Below are 18,046 nucleotides of genomic sequence, written 5' to 3'. Positions count from 1 at the left end.
GCGCCTGCTCGCTGCTCCGGTGGCGAGGGGGCACAGTCAGCGGGGGTGCGTGCACTGCCTGGGAGAGGACGGTTTCCTGGCAGAGGAACCCACACCGCAGGTCTCATCTCTGGCGCCCATCTGAGTGTCTTTGCCGTGTCAGGGCGTGCACGCCCCAGCGTGTCCCAGCTCATGGGCTGGAATTTCCCTGGTTAATCCTGGTCAAGGAGCGCCCCGCAAATAAACCCTCATGGTCAAGAAGCACTGGGACTGCCGTGCTGAGACAAGGTGCAGCAAAATAGCCCCAGCAGTGCCTCCCGCTGCAGCCTGGCACCGCAGCGCTGTCCCTGGGAACAGCTGCTCCTGCACAGCTTCTCGGGAAGCCGCTAGACGGCCAGTGATGACGGCTTCGCTTCCCGCCGCGGCACTGCCTGGGGAGAGCGGGGCCCTGGCGTGGATGCCAAGCAGAGAGCTGGGCTTCCAGCCTGGGGCTGCCAGCGGCCACCGGCTGTCGCTGCCTCGCAATCATTTACATTCCCAGCTCCTTTGTATAACATGGACGCTGGAGAGCGTACAGGCGGCTGGGCTGTTTACAATGCATTACTTTACAGTGAAGTCAACAGAGAGGCTCCCTGACTGCACAGCGCCCAGCTGGGTCCAGGTGCGCCCAGACTGTCTGCTGCACGGCGGCGGGTGACAGCGTTCGCTTTGGTTTCCTCCCTCCCGAGAAGTCAGCCCATGTGCGGAGCGGATCTGGGGGAGAGGGTGGCATCGATGAAGCCGACGGGGTAGCTCCTTCTGTGACAAAATGCTGAGCGCCCGGGCGTGCCCTCCTTGCCCCACGCTCTGGCAGACTCATCCAGGGCCACGGGCTGAAGACCTTGTCCCCAGCTCTGACCGCCTCGTGAGCCAGGAGCCCAAGTGCCCCTGCGACACTGTGTTTTACTGAAACCCATGACCCCAGGCAAGGGGCATGTCCGGGGCAGCGGGCACAGAGCTCTCTCTCTTCCTCCCACATCTCTCAGTTGCGTGTGTACAAGAGCTTTTGCCATTGCTGCCAGCATCAGGCCACTGCCCGCGCCCCCCTCTTCCGGTCGTGGCTTATAACCATTTCTGCTTCGCTCCCTTAATTTATTCAGTGAGCTCTAGAAAGCGACGCGGTGGGACTGCGCTGCCCTCCCGTTGTTGCCTGCTTGGGAGGAAGGAGGCCAAGAAATCCAGAGCTTCCTATTTTTATTTCATAAATCTGCAGTTCCAGCACGCTAAATGAGCTTTCAAGGGGGGACGGGGTTAACCTGCTGCTGCCTTCCAGAGGCAAGAAGGTTTCGGAAAACAGCAACGGCTGAAAAGAACCAGACGCCCAGGACCTGCCTGCGCCCAGGACCTGCCTGCCTGGAGCGGGCTCCTGGCCTCCCCAGCCAAGGCCACTGAGATGCTTTACGTGCAGGTGTAGGAGCCCTGGGCTAACCTGCCTCTGGCCACATAACCTCATTGCGGTCCCTAATTGCTGGAGACAGGCTGCAGCGCTGGAGAAGGAGGGCGGCCGCCCGAGCCGGCAAGGTCCTCAAGCCTTTACACTTGAGCTGCCGAGACAGAGACTCAGACCAGTCATGTAGGCCCCTCACTCCCACCCAAGCCCCTTCTGCAATACAAATCAATGCTGGGAGGTACCTGCTCTCTGCCTATACTCCCCAGGTCCTTAGTTGGGGTCGAAGAATGCCTATTGCCTGTTTGATATGAAGAATTTCACATAATCACAAGACTCTTGGATGCAGCTTTAGGAGAAGCACCAAATATTGGGAAGACAGGGGTGAAATCAGAGATGTCGGCATCGTCTTGGTGGTCGCTGGTCTGGGAGAGCCGTTCCTGTCAGGCTAAGGATGAAGGGTAGGGTGGCACCTGGAAGGCTAGCTGGTGCCCAGAGACATAAACAGGTCCCTGCTTCATCAAACGCTAGGCCTGGGTTGCAGAGAGGACGTCAGCATGATGTTATAGCTGTGGTGGTCCAGGGGCCAGGATTACTTCGGGTGATATCTTTTATTGGACCAACTGTCTAAAACCTCTCCCACCTATGCAGTTGGTCCAATAAAAGATATCTCCCACACGAATCCTTGCCTCCAGCAGAAAGAAGCACATTTGTAGCGGGGAAAGGTACAAGCAGCTGCTGGAGCGGCGATCAGGGCAGTTAACACTTGGAGGGACACTAGAAAGCAGCTGTCCAGGTCAGGAGGCTGAGGTAGGGATTGTCCCGTCTTGCCCGTGCAGACGGCAGCGAGGCACTGTGAGCGAGCCATGGCGTGGGTGGGGTTGGTGGAAGAGCAGGTGAATGAGCCCTGGATATTGCCATTTGTGCCGTTGGATCCGGGGGCCGGTGTCGATGAGGGGGCGCAACTGGCAGTGGGTCTGTACCAGGATCTGCCGTGGACTGGAGTTAGGTCACCTGCTGCTGGAGAGCCGTGGGAGAGCTGTGGCCACAGCTCCAAGCCTTTATGCTGCTTGCAAGCTCCCACCCGGCCGCCGCCCCCCCGTCGCCCCCTCCGGCAGCATTAACCTGCAACACGTCACCGGCGCCTGGGAGTCGCGGTGTTGCCGCTGGGCCTGAAAGCAGCACTGCTGGCTTGGCTGAGCAGAGACCCTTGCTCCGGGGCCTGTACAGACACCAGCAAGAGAGAAGGCCAGCCCGAAAGCTCACGGCCTCAACAGACGAGGCAGACACAGGAAGGAGCAGGGCAGCACTTCCAGCCCCGTCGTACAGCAGGGCAGCGCGGGGCCGAGCATGCAGCGAGGGGTTCAGAATTGCTCAGTTCCCATCAAGGCTCCTAATCGCATGGACTCGGAGGCAGGGCTGGGCTGGCTAAGCCACTCGCTCCTCTCCGGGGGGGCCTGTTGGCACTATGCCCTGTCACTTCTGAAGAGCACGTCTGTGATATAGACACCCGTCCCGCCGGCTGCCCGCGGTAGCCTGGGGGGGGTGACAGTGCAGGTCCCTTCCACTCTCCTCCTCAGCTACGGTTGCCTGTGAGTCAGGGGTGCAGCCAAGGCTCCCCTCATGCCCTTCACCTCCAGAAGAGGGGAGAGAGGGGCGTATTCCTGCCGATTTCTGCATGCCCAGCCTTGCTAGGGCTGCTGCATCCTCAGAGCGGGTGCACAGCTCGAGGCACAACGTTTCCCAAAGCTCTTGGAGGAAGAGACTGGATGAAACCAGGCTGCTGCATGCACCCAGAGGCGACTAGAGGAATTTGGTGCCGAGCCCTAGCAGGCAACTCATGCAGCCAGAGGTCCCTTCCAAGTTGCCGGATGGCAAAATGCACTGACCCGGGCAGACACCTCCTCCCCGCTTCATCACAGAAGAGTTAATTTTCTGCCCAGCACTGAAGGAGAAGATCTAATCGCTTACAGATAAATAAGCCTGCCTGGCAGCTACAGACATATTATAAATGAGTTGTGCCAGACACACTTTATTACTTTCTTCAGCAGAGTTATAAAACGCCTGGGTGGATGGAGTGCAGCGCGCCTCGCGTGGAGGAGGAAAAGGAAGTACCGAGTCAGGCTGCGCAGCAATGCCTGCAAGGGTGGGCTAGGAGTCTAGCGCGCTGTTGATGGGTGCTCTGTAAGCACCGATGTGCCGAGGACATCTCCAAAGGCACCCCCGTGAGTTAGAAATGCAAGTCTCGCGAGCAGTAGTGATAGGAGCCGTTGGGGGGCCGCATCTTATTCAAAATGATAGGGTTTGGGCTCCTAAGACACAGAAGATGTTTGCACTAGTTCTTTACAGAGGAAGAAGTGCATGCCTCTGGCCCCAAGGAGCTTAGGTCTCTCTGCAGCATCCCTTTTATTATCCTCATGCTCCAGGAAGGAAGGGGGAAGGACAGGGTGGTCACACTGCAGAGGACGCTGAACGGGGAGATGAGCATGAATTGACACGGAGCATGGTTGCTTGTCTGTGGCCACGAAGGGCTCCTCCCATCGTCTGCCTCACCTGCCTGGCGCTCAAGGAGGCTGCATGTCCAAGCTGGTTTGGGCGGGCAGAGCCCAAGGAGGACGGGGCGGACACAGGGGCCTGGGAGGGGGTGGCCCAGCTGGGAAGCGCACCCTTGCGAAGGTGCGGCCAGCCCTTGCACAGAGCAGTGCAGCAGCTGTGTCCCCTGACAACACCCGGCGCAGAGCCAGGCTCTCCGTACCAGGGTAACTCCTCTCCTTTCCTTTCCGAGCAGAGGCGCTGGCTCTGGTACTCGTGCCGGCCTCGCTGTCTCCCCAGTGGCACCCCAAGAACTGGGCTCTCGGGGGCAGAGGGTGACTTACTAGCTTGCATCTCCTTCCCCTCGCAGAGCTGTCAGCTCCATGTTCGCTCCACCCCACCAAGGGCCACCGCAGCCCTGGTGACAGGAGGCCGTGAGCACGTCTGTCTGCTGACGTCTCTGGCGGCGCACGCTGCAGGGCCAGGCTGCGTCGGTCGGTTGCTTTCATTTCCTCCGGGCTGTGGTGGCAGGGGCAGGGAGAGCCAAGGCATACGCACAACACGTTGGCCCAACACCATCGTGCCAGCCCAGCCCCAATCAGTACTGCTGCTTTTTAAGCTCCCCCGCCTGTTCCAGTAACATTGGCAAGGATACAGTCCATCAGGAATAGGAAAGACAGAGATGCCGGGGGCTTACCCTCAGGAGCCCACCAGAGAGCACGCGCCCAGTGCTTTCCTCTGCGCTGGCCTCACCTGCAAGGCTGTTCCCTGGGGTGAGCTTCCCCCTCCCTGCACCAGGCATTGCCCTCCTCAGAAGCACCACTCCTCCTTGGCACCTCGGAGCAGGCTGGCCCGGGCTCTGCGTGTCCTGTGTCCTGGTGACAGCGCTGGTGGCAGTGCTGTGCCCGGGGATCTCTTAGGGGCTACTTTGCTGCTCCTTTCCAGTCACTCCCCCCTGTCCCTGCCCCTTGCTCCCACCGGGCCCACGGAGCCCGCGGGTCATTTCGGCTCTGCTGGAACAGGCTGCGGTTCCTGGGGTGGACCCCGTATGTTGGAAGGAAAATACAAGCACTCAGGAAAACTGTTCAGAAACATTACACCAAACATCCCCCACCCCAGCTCCAGCTGACAGGGGAATGCATGGGAATGATCGCTGGACAACTGAACGATTTCCAGAGATACAAGGCTTAATAGGCTTGCCCCTGCGAACTCCGGCCCTTGCGCTAGCACGGCCCAGCGTGGCGGCTGGGTCTGGAGCAGCCAGAGGCTCCTGCCTCTGCACGAGGATACAGCAGCGAAGAGGCGAGAGCGGCAGGCTTGTGCCTGCCACAGTGGGGTCGTACCTGGCCCCACCGGCCCTGAACGCTTCTCAGGCTCCGCAGTGAGATTTGGCCGAGCCGCTATCCCCCAAATGCAGGTGGAAACTAAGGCTGGGGGACAAGCGGTTTGCCTGGGGTGCCAGAGAGGCTGGGGCAGAGCAGACCTGGGAATGCGCAGGGAAGCGGTCTCTGGGGGGTGTCAGGATGGACGTACACCTTGGGGAGGCTGCTTGTCTGATCTCTGGGCCTGCTGGTAGCACCTCAGGCCAGCACCAGAGCCCTTGCCCTCCAGCTCTTCCAACTGACCGGAAATGCTGCTGCCATTTGGAGTGGACACACGTGCCCCCCATGCATCGTCTCCCTCGGGCACGGCCTGGAGCACAGCTCCCAGGGGCAGGCGCTCAGACGCTGGCTCGCCCGGCACTAGCAGGGCTCTGCTTGCAGAGCTCTCACAACGCCACCTGTAACGCCTCTGGAGCTGGCCTGAGGCTGGCGCAGGCAAGGGAGCCAATGCCAGGGCAGCACGGGGCGATGCACGTGGGATCAGGAGCCTTTCTCCCTTGTCCAAGGCAGTCGTGCCGAAGCGGGCTACCCACTGGAGACTTCTGCAGAGACGTGCAACGTTCATGGCGTGACCAGGCACGGGCAAGGGAAGGAGCGCAGCCTGCATGCCCTCCTAGCACAGGGCATGTGGGACCGAGCAGACAGATGCTTCCCAGTGTAGCCGCCCAGCAGCCATCCCTTGCCCCCTAGCTCCGCCGTGCTGTGGCCCTGGCAGGAGCCGGAGAGCTGTCTGCCTCCCAAGCGCCCCCTCTCTGGCCCTGCGTCCTGGCCGCGTGACTCAGGCGCTAGCCTTCCTCCGCGCGGCCCACGCCTGCAGGCTGGGAACAGACCCCAGGGGCACAGAAGGGCCCCGCAGCCCCTTTCCCCACCTCGGTGTTATTTCAGCTGTGGGAGCCGTGGCCGTGCACAAGCACCGCACAGGTGCTGTTTGGAAAGTATTTATATCATCTCGACAGAGCCCGGCGAAGGCTGCGGTGCTTGGAACGGCGCGGAGGCCACGAGCTACAACTTCTTCGCCGGCTACCCGTGTCTCCATCCCCCATATCTCTTCCCCCGGCCCCTCCTGCCCGCTCCATGTACGACTCCTTGTTGCATGCCTTTGCCTTGCTTCTCCTTGACCCGGGCCCTGAACAGAGGCAGCCTTTCTGCTGGCCGCGGGCTGCTGAGCGGCCCCCAGTGTGCGCGCTCCGGCCACCTAGCTCCCAGCCTCCGGGGCTGCCTCTTAACCTGAAGAAGCCGTGGGTTATTTGTGTTGTTTTTGGCAGGGTCGGGCCAGCCCTCTGAAACACAGGGGTGTGTGTGCACGGAGGTGCGAGTGCGAGCCAGCGCGGGCTGTTTGCCTTGGAGCTGCTGCAGGGGGAATTAGTTCAACTCTGCTGCTAATTGCTTCTGAAGTGCAGGGCACGGCGAGAGACACAATCGCAGGCCGGGGACCCGGCTGCCACTTGCGCGGGTCTTGCGGAGCATGCAGCGCCTGCGGCCTGCACCAGCCACGTGCTGCGTGCGCGCCTCTCCCCCCCTTCCGCATGAGTGGCGGCCGGCAGGGCCCAAAGCCGGGAGGCTCGGGAGCGCTAGCATCCCTCTGCCCGGTCCACGTCTGCTCGGCTCTGCTCTCGCTTACCCGGCGGCAAGCAGGGGCCGGCCAGCAAGAAACACGCCCATGTCCATCACCGCGATGTCAGAACCAGTCCCGAAACAGGACGCTCATTTGCAGCTGGTGGTGATGGCTGAGGCAGAGGGCATCACACCTATCTCCTAACCCAGTGCAAGCAGGGAGACTTGCTACGGGAGTGCTCCACCTTTTTAGCTGGGCCTGACCCCCTGCTGAGGGGCCCTGACCTTCCCACAGGGCCTTGATGCAGGAGCCCGTCTCCCTGTCGCACTTCTGTTTGCACACCCATGGGTGTAGGGGCAAATCCCACGGGGCAGAGCCAGGCCCCGGGCTGCTCAGACACCAAGGGAGAGACCCCCGCAGGGCAGGTGACCCGGCCCCTCTCCGTGCTTCTCCAGCCCTCAGTCCCAGCTGTCCTGCCTCCCCACCCTGCTGCAGTGCCCAAGCTGCTGTGCAAAGCCCCAGTGCCTGGTGTCCAAAGGGGGATTAAACACCATCTGTGAAAACCTCGAGGGCCATAAAGTAACTGGGAGGAAATGGATGAGTCACAGCACGGTTGCAACACAAATCAGCTGTGACCCCAGGACAACACCAGGCATCTCTGTAGAGAGGCTTTGCTAACACGATTGTGTGCCAGCAGCAGTGCTGAGCCCGGAGAGCATCGGGCCACCAGAAGGTCGTCCGCGGCAGAAGCGCTGGGTGCTACAGGCCAGGGAGGTAGTGCAGGCCCGCAGGACGAGAGGGCAGGAGAGAGACCCAGCAGGTATCGTGGGGCTGCCAGCCCTGCGCAGCACCTCCTGCTCTGGGGCCGGAACAAGATCCCAGGGCTGCTGTTGCTCCCCCGTTGTTTAAATGTGACAGAGGCGGGCAATGGCTGCACAAGCCCATTGCACTTACTTGCTGCCTTTCAATGGGAGACATACCTACGTCTCCCTTTCTTCCTGACTCCTGTTGCATGAGCCTCTTGCGGGGCGTTAACGATGCAGCTAATAGGACATGGAAATGCGCGCTCGGGACCTGAGCAAAAGCAGAGACGGGGACTTCTAACGAGGCTGTCTAACCTGCTCTGTTGACTCGGGCATTACAGCCGGAGGCAGTCTGATGTCTCATCCTGCCTACTGGTCTTTAGGGGAGGCACTAGCGGTCTGGGCCTCAAGAGACCAGGGTTTTAATCCCACCTCTACCACTGACTTGCTGCATGACCTTAGGTGAGCCTCTTTGCTACCTCTGGCTTTAGACCGTGAATGCTTGGACCCAGGGCCTCTCTCTTACTGCACATAATAACAGTCAAGGAGCCCAGCTCTTCAGCGGCTTTTTTTTTTTTTTTTTTTTTTCGGTCCTGGAAGCACTGCTATACCAGGTCAATGCAGGGAGTGGATGGAGCACGCTCCGGTTCCACCACCCAATACCAAAAAGAATCTGCTCAATATAGACCTCCTATGGAGGACATATCAGAGACAATTACCCTGGGAAAACCACCTGATTGATCATGGTGTCTCCCCTGCCAGGTAAGCTGCTTTACGTTGACCTTCAAGCACAAGTGCTTGGTGCTGAATGGCAAGCAGGAGTCAAGGGTCTGGCTGGACTGATGCCTCCTCGCCGGCCAGGCCCAGTGTTTGTTTGATAAGGCCCCAGCGGCAGGTTTGGTCTTGCATCGACCCATCTGAAGCTCCCGGCAGGCAGCCCCATGGGGCTTTCCACCCCGGTGCCCCGGTCACCTCCCTGCTCTCTCCTGCCACGACCTGGGAGGCAAGCCCAAGAGGAGCAGGCCCTGCTGCCCCAAAGCCCTGGGAGCTGAGCATGGAAAGACGTCCTGTAAGACAGAGGCCCAAGGTACAGCTTGGTGACCAGCTGGGGACACCTTGCGCAAGGAGCTGCATCCACTGGCAAACCCTGGGCTGGACGTTTCATTCGGGGCCACTGCCGTGGTTTGGCCGTGCCCTGCAACTGGCTTCCCGAAGAGCCCTGTCCTCCGAGTCCCGCGTGTCCTGCCCTGGACTAGACTTGGCGCTGCGCGGGGAGCCCATCCAGAGAGGCGTGACGGGAGCCCCCAGGGCCGCGGTGGTGGCTGGGTGTTTTCTACTGTGCCGTTTCTTAGGAGCTGACGGGCCCACCGCCCGGGGTACCGCAGTGCTGTACCCCACGCAGGAGGTGCTGAAGCTGAATTGCCACCCACCCAGGTGGAGAGGGACTCCTACAAGCCAACCAAGGACGACCGAGGGCTTTGAAGGCCTCACTTCTACTCTGCCGGATCCCCTTTTAAATCTCACTCCCACCAAGACCAGTTTTCCCAGCTTTCCCTGCTGCCTGCGCGTCTGCCAGCAGCCGTCAGCCTGGGGGGAGTTATCGTTCAGCTCCTGAGACTGGAGGATGATTTGATGCGCTGGATCCTTGGATTTCTTTGCCTGGCTAGCCTTGTTTTTTTGGTTTAACCTTCCAAATTCCTTCCTACAGTGATCACAATCCTTCCTGTTCAAGAGTCAGAGACTGGGAAAGTTTTTTTCTTTGTCTATTAAAAATGGGATTTTTCAACAATGCCGAACTCCACATCCATTGACTTCAGCGCTCGCTCAGCACGTGCCCATCTGAATGAAGCTTGATGTGATCTGTGCATATACTCCTGTGTGGAGGAGGCATCTGAGTGGCAAAATCCAAGCTCGCCCATTGCAACGTGCACTCTTGTCAGCCTGAGACCGGCTCAGAAACCCAAAGGCAAAGGACATGCCCCAGCGTGGGTTGTTATCGAAAGACTCATGATTCTTAAGCCTCTGTCATGGTCTTGGCAAGGCAGAGCTTGTGGTCTGGGGGTGCCGGGGCAGCAATACTCCGAGCCGGTTGGAGCGGGCAAGCCTGCGTTCATGCCTAGACTTCAGGCTAGGAGGGAGGGCAGGGCAGTTATCTCTGGGGCAGCCACGGTGCAGGGCGAAGGCAGCACAGCGCGGGGTGCAGCCCACTGGGCAGACGAGGGGCAACCACAGCGCCTGTGGCAGCAAGCCCGCCTGGTCCAGACCCGGGGGCACAAGGAGGGCAATGGGATAGAGGCCCACTGGGACCATCTTTATGCTGGGCAGGGCCGTGCGACTGGGGCAGGCACTGCCGTCCCTCCCACGCCACGTGTGCCCTGCACAGAAGCGAGGCAGTGCAGCCTCCTCGAGCCGGCTCAGAGCCAGCCCCGCGGTGCTGCTTTGTCCTGGGCCTGCTTATTGCCACGTGCGCTGGGTGACTCGAAGGTGCTTCTGTCATCTCCGTGCAGAGCTGCACGCGAGGGCCCCGAGAGCGTACCCAGGCTGGGGCGATCACTGGGGAAGTGCTTCCATCTTGCCTTGGTTGTTCTCGTATCCTTGGGGCCCTCCTTCCTGCTTAGCTTCCCTTCCCATCAGGAAGGGCTCAGAGCAGAGAACGGAGACAGCGCCGCACTCGTAGGGGAGTAAGGCGGGGACACGGTGCTGCAAGGCACCAGCTGGCTGCAGCCCCGGGAGGCAGGGCAGGCTCCTTCTTGTCTGCTGGCTTCCTGGGGAGGCAGCAGCAGTAGTGCCAGGATGGGAGAAGAAGTCCCACGTACCCTATGTCTGACCCAGGCAAACCACTTTTACCATGAAGTCCCTGCCCAGCGAATGCGTCGTCCCTGCAGCTCAGATACAGAGCCGCAGCTCGGCGTGTAGTGCCGCAAAGAAACAAAAGTCTAATATGAGGAGGGGAACAGAGAGCTGGAGCAGAAACCAGTAGGCTCAGGGAAACAAAACTAAAGAAACTAGTCAAGGAGCTGCTCGTGAAGACAGCTGCACGCAGGGAGCGGTCTGCACTGGACGGTCGGAGCCCCCCGAGGCGGAAAGGGTATTCGGGAGAACTCAAGTACATTGATGCGAAGCCGGGGGGAGGTGGGTGACGCTGGTCGGCTGAATCCGCGCGGAGGGGACGAGCAAAAGCATTTCCACGTGGGTCCTGGCTGGTGCAGCCAAAGAGTTAAAGCAATGTGCAGGGAGCTATGAGTGTTTATGCAGAAGCCAAGGGCAGGTGAAAGGGATAAAGCAGCAGAGTCCTTCGAGCAATGCAATATGTGAGAATGATCCTCGGATCAGGAGTGGAATTTGGGAGGTAATATTGGAGAGGCAGAAATGTTAGATGCGAGGCAGAAAGGGGACGGGGAAAGCACCGGATGGCTTTCCTATCGATTCTCATAGAAACGGTTGCAATGATTAGGATCACTGCTGAGACCGTCCCCTTATTAAAGGGGATTCTTTCCCCGGCGCTTTAGGGGAGGGATTTTTATTGTATTTATAGAACTAAACCAAGACCTTCTGGGCTGCCCGGCATACAGCACAGGCCTGTGTACCGTAGCCACATTTTGAAGAAAAAAATCTTGGCACAGATTGTTGTCTCTTCTAAGAATATCTTTGAAATGGTCTTTGTACTGGACGAGCTACAAGCTCGCGTGGGGCCGTCTCCTGCGCCGTGCTGGGCCCCTGCGATGCTCTTACTTCACTGACAGAATTAGCCTCCTGTTTTGCTGAGCTGCTTCCACCTCCCCATGACGCTTGAGCGTTAGGACGGCGAGAAGGCTGTTGCTTCACCTCCACGCCCCATCGCCTTGCGTGGCATTTTCTTCGCTGTCATTGTGGATGGTGGGTCCTGCGGGGGATAAACACGCTGACAGGCTGGGACTAGTGAAGGCAGGTCCTATGTGCAGCATGAGAGCTGGCTTCCCCCCGACACTGCGCGCCCCTTGCCCTTGCCTCTGCGCAGCGGGTCTGAGCCCTGCTCGCACGGCCTGTCTTTCTTTCTTTCTTTGGATAAATACAGGAGCAACCCTGTGCTCGGCACTCCCCAGCGATACGCAGGGCTGATGGCTGCTGCGAGGGAAGCAGGAGCGGCACGGCACGGCACGCGGGTGCCAGCAACTCCAAACCACACAGAACAAGAGGGTGTTCTTTGCACCTGGACGCCCAAGAAAGCGGCTCCAGATGGCTGCTCGAAGACAGCCAGGCTGACTCGTACACACATAACACCATCTATGTTCCATGCAAGACCCTTTTTTACTGATTATATAGACGCTGCACTTTGCCCCACTGTCCTCCTTCTCTGGATGAACTGTCTTTTATGAGCAGAGATTCATCTGCTTTCAGGCCTTTGCAACTGCCTTTGCTTCTCGCTCAAAGTCCCACCTCAGGGTCAGAGGAGGCTAGCCCGTCTTCCCCTTCTTTCTCAGGGGTTTGTCATTATTTCTGCCACCGGCAGTGAGGCACTAGCGTCGCTGTCCCAGTAACCCTTGGAAAGGACCTGGCCTCATGTCATCTGCTCAGTCTTTCTGCAGAGCACTCGTCTGTGCTCAGCACAGGTTCGTTCTCCCCCCGCAAAGCTCCTGGACATTGCATTTGCCGCTACAGGCCCCGTCCCTTACTTCCTTGGAGGTATCTCTGCGAGCCGTCACAGCCATCGACTCCTTGTTGCTTTCTGATGCGAACCCATCCCTGCACCACCAACTCCTGCACCAGCTAGCCGAGCTGGGGCCCTTTGTGCCCAGGCGCGCAGCCATCTGGGACAGTCTGTCTGTCCTGAAACCTGCCAGTGCCCTTCTGGTGCCGAGCTCTCCGTAACCAAACACGATATCCCAGAGCCGCACAGCCGGTGCCCTCACTCGCCCTGCCCCGCGCCAGGCTGCGTGTGCAGCGCAGAGGCTCAGCCCAGGCCTTGCTCTTTACCCGCCCTGGCTCTGAGGCAGCCGGAAAAAGGGCGTCATCAGCGCCGCGGCTCCTTTGTGCGCCGGACACAGCCCTGCCGTTGTCACGCCTGCTCGCATTGATTCCCCCCTTGCGCGCGTTCTTGCAATTCAGTTCAGATGCAAAAACACAGCATTACGTGGACGAGAACTGCGTGTTCAGCTACCAGGTATGGTGAGCCAGTGTGACGAGGCCAGGCTCATCGTTAACGAAGCAATGAGAGCAGCTGTTCATGACCTGCCGCAGGCGGGACACAAACCTGCGCGGTGGCAGTTTTGTGCAGCGTTTCCCGCACAGACTGCTTGACCCTGGGGGCGATCCCTGCGTCATTTAAACAGGCCTGAGATGGTCATTATACCCCCCCGGGCCCTCGCCACTCTGGGGCTTGAGCGGAGCAGCTCCCCGGAGAGCGGGACCAAATTGCAGACCGTGACATTGATGTGTGTGCTGCTTGCCTTACGTGTGCTGAAGAGACAGAAGCACCCTCCAGGTAGCCTGTGCCGATGCTTGACCCTGCCTCGTCAAGACAATTGTCCCCCTACTATCCAACCAAAAATTCCCTTGCTGCTATTTAAGACCATTGCTCCTTGTCCTGTCCACTGCAGCCACAGAAAAGAGTATCTTCAACCTCCAGGTAATCACCCTTCAGGTATGTGAAGACTTATCAAATCCCACTTCAGTTTTCTCTTCTTTACACTAAATCACCCCAGTTCCTTCTGCCTGTCCTCATAAGTCATGTTTCCCAGATCTCTAATCATTTTTGTCGTTCTCCACTGGATTTTCTACATCTTTCTTGAAGTGCCAGGCCTAAAACCGGATGCAGGAGTCTAGGTGAGGCCTCACCTGTGCTGAATAGAGCAGCAAGGTCACTTCCCTTCCCTTTCTAGCGATGCTTTTATCTTCAAGTCCAGTGTGCTACGGGGCCTTTTTGCAAGAGGAGCACATTGTTGGCTCATAGCTTATGATCCACTATGACCTCCCTCCCTTTTCTGCAGCGTGCTAGCCTAGCCCAGCCTTCTCCAGTCTATGCTTATGTGCATATGCCTGGCTTAACCCAAGCCCAGACCTTGCAGTGCTCCTTGTTGCATGTCATAGGGTTGATCTCAGATTATTTCTCCAGGTTTTCAAGGTCTTTTGCATCTTAGCCCTACCCTGCACAGTGTCTGCAACTCCACCCAACTTGGTGCCAGCCACACATTTGCTAAGCGTGGAGTTGACCTCTTCATCCAAATCATTATAAGTTATCATTTAGACGAGCTGGGATTTGGAGATAGTCCCTCAGTTGTGGAGTCGCTGCTGGATAGAGAGAGTAAAGGGCTTCAGCTGCTTGCTTCCTGCTCGGCTTGCTTACGGCATGGCCAGGACACCTGAGACCTGGCTGTAGCGTGAATGGCTCAAGGGGTGTGTGGAAGGTGACACTTGGCTTGTAAAGGGACAGGAGGAGCAGGACGATGCGGTGGGGGAGGTAGCAGAGGAATGTGGCGCTCTGCTCTGCCACCGTATCCCCACACGAGACTGAGCAAACATCTTGACGCCAGATTTTAAAGGTGTTGAGCCAAGAAATCTGGCCCCTTGTTCTTTGTGCCTCTGCTCTGCCCAGTGCAGACAACATCTCCCCCCTGCTTCATTGGGCTGCTCTGCGGGTAAATGCATTAAAGATGCCAAGCTGGTCAGATCGGAGAAGGAACAGGGACAGATCAGCACGGCAGAGAGAGCGGGGAGACAGGGCCGCGAGGGAGGGCTGGCGCGAGAGACAGGAGGTGGAGGGGGAGAACCAGGGGTTATCGGGGAAGAGACAGCGGGGGGAACTCAAGCTGCTTCAAGGGGCAGAGGTAACAGGGACTGGGGGTGTTCATGGCTCATGAGAACTGTGCGTGCCAGGCTGCAGAATCAGCACTTGTTGGACATTTCCATTTATACAACAATGGACAAACTTAAAAAAAACCCCACACAGATGCCAGAGTGAAAGGAGCAATTGTTTTTATAGCGAACACCACGAAAGTGTGAGTCAAGCTATGTCATGGAAACATTACACTGGCTGCTGAATATCAAAATAGGACACTGGACTTCAAAAATAATAGTCAGACTACCACAAAGTTTGGGAGAGCAGCATCTGATATCGGAGACCGGCCCCGTTTCCCAGCTGGGACACGAGGTCCCCGGCGACGCGCGGAGGAAGGGCGTGGTAGACACGGTGCCATCCAAACCTTCCCCGTCACATGGGACAGGCTGTCCAGAAATACCAAGTAGGTGAAGAGCTGGTGACCAGGTTTTGCTCTGTTTGTAACTGTCCTCCCGCGTCTCCCGCCCCAGCGTTGGGTCGATGGGCCCAGTACGCAACCTGCCTCCTGAAGGGGAAGGAGCTGAGCAAGGAGGCCTGAGAGGAGCGGTGGTTCCCCTGTTTCAGGGGAAACCTCTCTCTCCCCACCCCGCCGAGCCCTGGCATTCCCGGCCTCAGGCCCCAGCGCCGCTGGGGCGTCTTTCCCCTGGGAGTGAGTAGGTGCCCTGCGTGGGAAGCGTTTCCAAGCGTTCAGAGCCAGGGTTTGAAGTGGCCAGCAACCAAGATGCTGAGTGCACGGGGACAGCCCTTTGGCCTCGCTTGAGTGCGACGGGAAACGCTTGGGGCTGGTGCTTAGTTTCAGCTGGTGTGTGGCCCTCGGGCTCCAGGGCATTACTTCCCTCAAAGTGACTCTTCTCCTCCACTCAGCACTGGGGAGGCCACATCTGGAGTCCTGTGTCCAGCTGTGGGCCCCGCTGCAGAAAGGATGCGGATACCAAGAGTCCAGCGGAGGGCAATGCAAATGGTTTGGGGGCTAGGGGAACTGGGCTGACTGAGTCTGGAGAAGAGAAGACCGAGGGGGATTGAACAGCAGCCTTCACCTCCCTGCCGGGGGGCTGCACAGAGGATGGGGCTGGTCTGGTCTCAGTGGGGCAGGTGCAGGACAAGGAGCAATGGGCGCAGACTGCAGTGAGGGAAGCTGAGGTTGGATATTAGGGAAAACTTTCTCATGAGGAGGGTAGTAAAGCACGGGGACAGGCTGCCCAGAGAGGTGGTGCAGTTTCCAGCCTTGGAGGTGTTTAAAGACACTGCCTTGTCTGGGATGATGTAGTTGGGGCTGATGCTGCTCTGAGCAGGGGCTGGACTAGGAGTGGCCTCCTGGGGTCCCTTCCAGCCTCCTTGTCGGTGATCCTGTGCTTCTGTGAAAGGGGCATTTGGTCCTGAACTGAGCGCGAGTCCCTGAGCCACAGCCCGCAACCACCAGCCACGAGTTTGGCTCAGCCCTGGCGCTGCAGGGAGTGGGGAGGGCAGCTCCCAGAGACCACCAGCTCCTCTGAGGCTCCAGGAGCAGCTCTGGGGGCATCGGGATCCTCTGGAGCAGCTGCCACCCTCGTGCTGCAGGCGGTCAGTGCTGCCGCACGGTGGGGGGGGGAGAAGAGGCCAGGCCAGGCTGCTCCGTGGCCCATGTCCCTGCCAGGTTGCGGAGGCGCAGTCAGAGCACGGCTGGCCCTCGAGCGCCCGAATACAGGATGGCTCTGGGCCCCAGCTCCCCAGAGCAGCCCCAAGGAGGGAAGAGGAGAAACGGGGAACCAGCCACCAGCTACGGCTCTGCTCCATCACAAACGAGAGCAGCCTCCAGGCTACTGTCCCTTGCACCAGTCGGAGACCCAGAGCACTGTGGACTGTAGCTAATACCCCCATGCCCCTGGCTTTCCCCTCCATATCCCACTGTCCCTTGCATCACAGGCTGGAGGAAGGGCGAGTGAGTCCCACCAAGTCCACTGTCCCTGCTCCCACTGGTGACTTTCCCACCTGGGGACCCCCAGCAGGAAACTAGCAGGGGCGTCTGCTCCCCTTGCACGGCCTAAGCCCCTCCGAGGCCACGGACCTGCCCCACGGTGCAACCTGCAGGCTCTGACCACAGGCTGGGCAGACGGACAACCCTGCTCCAGACCGACGTCTCTCAGCAGGCAGCTGCCGGCCCGCCGAGACCAAAGCGACGCGGTCTTTTGATCAGGGAGCCCCAGAGCTAGTGGTCGAGCAGATCAGTGCTCAGGCTCCGGGCTCTCCTCCAAGCTCCAGCAACACCTGCTGTTTAATGCCGGACAAGTCGCTCCATCTCTGTGCTCAGCCTCTGCCGCCTGGACTCAGGACCGTGGTAGGGCTGGTGGGGGTCGACAGGTGACAGGATGGTGAGACCAGTGATCAGTCCCCAGTAAAATGGAGACACGACCCTCAGGCCGTGCCTCGGCCCCCGGTACGTTTGTGAGGTGAGAATCAGGAAGGTCCAAGCCAGGAGCGCGCAGAGGAAAGCGCCTCATCCTTAGCGTGTGGATGGAGGGCACCAAAACCCCAAGCATGCTCCTGCCTGGGCGCTTCGCCTGCAGGCAGGAATGGGCAGGAGAGGGTGTTTTCAGCACTCGCTGATTTTAAATAGAACAAAGTCGCCTCGTTACTAGGAAAAAAAAATGCTAGGCTAATTTAGCGCAAAATCATCATTTAATGCAAAGTAAATAGGAAAAAGGCTTTTTTTTTCTTTTTTTTCTGGTGCTGAAATTTACAGTTGTGAGAAGAGCCAGAGCGCTGCGGAGCGGGGCATCACGGGGTGACATTTACAGGGATCAGCTTTCATTGCAGCTTGAAAAAATCCCATGCACAGAGATTATCTCCGCACTGATCTGGATTGTCTTGTTCAGCTTTGGCCCTCATCCTAGATGGACAATGAGCAGAGAACTTGGCCAACGTCCTGAGGTCGGCGGCCCCCACTGCATGAGCTGGGAAATAGGAGAAGGGATCTTCAAGGCACTTGAGAACGCGCAGCTTTAATGCGCTGGGGTCCAGAGACAGGAGGCAGCAGCTTGACATGGGGGTTTGAGCCCGGACGCCTGAGGCAGGACCAGGGCCGAGGTGACCCAAAGCAGGGAGAGACAGAAATCAGCAGTCCCTCCATGCTGGGACTGCTCGAGATAACAGCTTGTGCTGAGGCCAGAAAGAATAAACTGGTGCAAGAAGCGTCGCGGCCCACGGGGACAGGGGCTCAGCCCACCAGCTGAGGGTCCTTCTTCATTTGCAAGTGCTGGTGCGCAGCGGGATGGATCTGGGGCCACTGGTGCTCGGCAAAGCTGGGCCACACCGCTGGTGCGAGGCAGAGCGAGAGGCCGCGGGGGAGGTGCGTTCTTCTGCCCCACTCGGTCGCCCGGCTCCAGGCAGCCTTTCTGCCCCGTGCAACGCAGCGGGGAACGTGGCGGTCTACCCCGCGTGAGCAGAGGCCCGCTCGGGGCACGCAGCTCAGCCCGGGAAGCAGTCGCTGCTGCATCATCGACTCCGCCGTCAGAAAACTTCCAGCCGGACGCTGTCTGGAGACCTTCCAATGACCACGGGCTCTCCCCCGGCCCATCA

Source organism: Crocodylus porosus, unplaced genomic scaffold (genome assembly GCF_001723895.1).
Source record: "Crocodylus porosus isolate Cpor-Errol unplaced genomic scaffold, CroPor_comp1, whole genome shotgun sequence".
In the NCBI taxonomy this organism is placed as follows: Eukaryota; Metazoa; Chordata; order Crocodylia; family Crocodylidae; genus Crocodylus; species Crocodylus porosus.
The sequence above is the reverse complement of the archived record's forward strand: the minus strand, read 5'-3'. Positions refer to the sequence as shown.